This window comes from Microtus oregoni, unplaced genomic scaffold (assembly GCF_018167655.1).
Source record: "Microtus oregoni isolate MIOR12 unplaced genomic scaffold, Mior012 000009F_ref0000495, whole genome shotgun sequence".
NCBI classification, from domain to species: domain Eukaryota; kingdom Metazoa; phylum Chordata; class Mammalia; order Rodentia; family Cricetidae; genus Microtus; species Microtus oregoni.
Genome location: NW_024543068.1, coordinates 52,639,091 through 52,643,205, shown reverse-complemented (window position 1 = coordinate 52,643,205; position 4,115 = coordinate 52,639,091).

Sequence of the window (4,115 nt, the reverse complement as noted above, 5' to 3'; positions counted from 1 at the left end):
TTAAAGTATGTTAACATTTTGAGAATCATACCAATTTCTATTTTATAATTAAAAGATTATTAAAGCCAAAATGTTAACCTATGAGATAATTCTGAAATGATACTTTTGTTCCTTGATAATCTTTAATTTCTTCAGAATAACTGCGTATGTAAAAAGAAACTATATTATGATCTATCATGATCCGACATTCTTTTAATAACTTGGGATTTGATCCACACATATTGAAAGGCAAGTAGATTGATTTCCTTCAATGGTCTGCATCCAGCTTCATGCTATTATATAACCTCAGAATAAAGCAGCCATATCCCTGTTGATGTTTCCACTTCTTTCTCTTCAACTTGCTCAGTATTACATGTGGAAGAAGAAATCCACTCTATACAGTTATGAGGATGGCTTTTCATTCATATCCTTGCTACTCTTAATAAATGCCCCAAAGAAAAATATTCTGTAACAGCCACTCATAAAGAAGCTGAAAATGGTAAAACCACAGAGAAGGAAACCTATGTGACAACAGTGGCTGTGTCTTCCTGGATACAGAAAACAAACAGAGCTTTGGAAGAGCTTGCCAATGCGTGCCTGCCAAATAAAATATTGTTTTATGAAGTCAGGAAAAAACTAATTTTAAAAGGTTATTGTAGGTTATTTGTGGTCACTTCTGGTGTGCATACAGAATGATGTCATCCCAAACTCTTCTTCTCTATTTATATTTTAGTCTTAGAGATCTTTTGTCTATCACTGGATCTCAGCTACTAGACACATCTAAAATGCAATACTCATAAAATCTACACTTAAAAAATGAAAAAAAAAATGAAAGGAGATGGAAAAATGTCCCAGCCAAGTCGAGGAAAGAAATCATTCAGGCAGATCCATCTTCTCCAATACCCACACTGTAGCTGTCTTCTCAGTCTCGGGGCATGCCTGCTGGAGAACTTCTCAGATAACCATAGGAGAGCTCCATTGGAAAATAATTGGCCTTTGAGGAGAGGCAGAAGGGATCTGTGCCAGAGACATCACATCCGAGGAATAGGAGCAAGGGATTCCTGGTGCAATGCATTGTCTCTCTTGCCTCCTGGAAGGACGCTGGTGTGTCTCCCAGGTATCGCTCAATCTGCCCATTTTCTTTTGTTAGCAGTGGATTCTCCTAATCCTTGTACATTGCCAATAGTCTTCTTTTTGTGTTTTTTATTTATTTATTTTTTATTTCTTTTGGAGGGGCAATGTAGTTGGAAACCCATCTTTCTCAAGTCAATTTTTAGTGAGTTAAGAAATGCCAAATAATCATTGTATGAAAATAATTAGGAACCTGGTGAGATGTTAGCAACTAGAAAGAAGGGAGATTGTGAAACTGATTGCCTGAGGTTGTCTCAAACAAGAAGCAACACAACAAAAACAAAACCAAAATAAGAAAGCATTTTGGATAATAGAAATAAATAAAATGTATTTTCGATGAACTGTGAAAATGCATGTTAACAGTGAAAAGATGGCATCCATAGTAAAGGTTGTATATAGCTGACATAATCTGCAGATTTTTATATTTGCTTATTCATCCAGCCATTAAAAATGATACATTTTTGAGCATTTTCATTTACCTGGCATTTCTATAATAAACAGAGGAGCGAGTTATGAAAATGCAGACACTACTCTAAAGGGAGAATGAATTGGGGAGGAGAGAGATAGCTCTGGCGTGTTGGGATTACTGTTTTGTTTGGTGATCTGATGATGCCCCACTAAGAGCATTTGAGCAACATAAAAAGTTGCAGAAAGAGTGGACCCTACTGACACCTTCCAGGAACTATTGCAGTCAGTAAGAGTCTTCAGCCAAGGAGGCATGGGTGTGTAGAAGGCACACCATGGAAGTAGAAGGAGGAGCAGGCTCATGGACAAATAGCATGGTACTCCCTTGACACAGACACCTCTGCACTCCACGCATGCAGATTGGCATGCCTGAGACACCTGAAGCAAGTGCTCCTGTAGTCAGTAAGCACAAAGGGCTTCTGTTTAAGATTAAGTAGACTTTTCAAAACCTCTTTGCATGAGACTGGAATGTCTCAGGAGATCTGAAAGGGAAGGAGAATTCTGATGTCAGCAACCTAAGCCAGAAACTGTCAACATACAGCACACACTAACAAATGTGGTTACATCACGATGATTCTCCCGTGCGATCTTACGGTTTACGTGCTCTAAGGCTATAACTGAATTCTGCCTTAAGATCTCCAGTGATTCTTTATTAATAAATTTTTTTGGGGGAAACCTTACCCTGAAAATTGTTTCCTCGTCTCTTTGTGTATTTTTGAAAGTGATACAAACATGAAATTCCTCGGTTGTAGTAAAGGTGTAGAAATCACAGAATGGAGACAAGTTATAAGAACCTGTGGTGGGTAGACAGAAGCAGAACTGAGGAAAATCAGCAGGCTGAGGAGGTGTCTACATGATTAAAGTGTTTGGATGAGGAGCAGAGTTTGGATCCCCAGAAATTCAGAAAAATGCTGGGTTGATGTGACACCTGCTTTTAATGCCAGGTTCGGGAATCAGAGACAGGAGGTCTCCAAAGAAAACTAGTAAGATTAGCCATACCTGTGAGATCAGGGATTGATTTAGAGAGCCTGGTTTAGCAAATAAGATGGAAAAGAGCAGATTCTCACATTAGCCCAGAGAACCTTGAGCCTGCATGTGTATCACCAGCACACATGTCCATGCGCACTCGTCCACAAATGATAACAAAACCATGTACACACATGAATGTAACACACAGGAATTCCAGTGGCTCAGTAAGCTAGCACAAGGTGCTTATACCCGTTCAACCCATGGCTACATCCACCCCTCCCCCGACACACACACAGGAAAAATTTAAGAAGATACAGGAAGATCAAAAGCAGAATATTTGTTACAATGCGAATTGTTCCCCACAGGATCATGCATTTAAACATTTGCTACTCAGCAGGTGGCTGTTGGGAGAGAGTGTGGAACCTTTCGAAGGTGGAGGAGCCTGGTTGGAAGAAGTGAGTCACGTCGGGGCAGGCCTTATTGATTATATTTTTGGTCCAGTTCCCTCCACATCACATTTCCACTGCCCACCTACCCCTCACATGCCTGCTATGTATGCCTGCCTATGCCTGGCTACTCTGGAGTGCATGCCTCCTCTACCATATGGATGTGTGTCCCCTGTTAAACCAAGTTCCAAAACAATCCACTTCCTGCTCAAATTGCTGGTTTCAAGTATTTTATCACAAAGGTAAGAACAGCAGGGAATACAAATATCAACCCCCTTTTAGTGTAAGTTCCACGGTACTAAGTGGTGTTTACAAAACAGTTTTAGGATGATGTGGTTTTTGATTTCCATGGTCCTGGGTTGTCACCCACTATCATAATCTCTTGACGATAAAAAGAAGAGACAATGGCAATTCATTTTGGGAGGACAGGATTAGAACTCTGTTGTTTCCCCTTTAATTCAGGATGAAGGGAATGTATATTTGCCTCTTGATAAGGCGATACACTTTCTTTGCCTCTTTGATGTCTAGAGAGCTGTGCAGAAAATATCCCCAAGAACTGTGTGTGCATGGGGCTCATCTGCAAACAAGAAAAACAAAGGATTTTATCTTTCAAGAATCCTTTCTCTTCCTTTTTAAAGTATAAAGAAATCTAAAAAAAAAAAATCTGGAGGCAAAATAAGTACACTTCAGGCAAGGCTAACTAGCGATGGGGGGGCTTGGTTCTCCAGTGGGGTCAGATCTCTGTTAGCTGCCTGTTACTGCAAGGTTCACTGAGCAAGCCTTACTCCGGGGCCTTGATGCTTCTCACTGGGTGTGTTCAGACCTAAGGGCAAAGCTGTTTAGAGCCGAGCAGCCATCTGTGCAGCCCAAAGGGATCTCTAAATTTTGGTTAGGCGCTGGCTATAAATCAGTTTGAATGATTCCAGGACTCATGGTTGCTCTTTGTTTTCTTTCTCTGTGGCTGATACCGACACCTCAGCTCACTTAGACTGACGCTTATAAAATATTTTTACAAGGTATGGGGAGAACTTCCCTCAGCACAGAGGTTTATTTGGGTTCTTCACGAAGACGAGTCTTGCATCATCCTGCAAGATGGCGTATCTTCGCAGAGGAGCAAATGTAGTA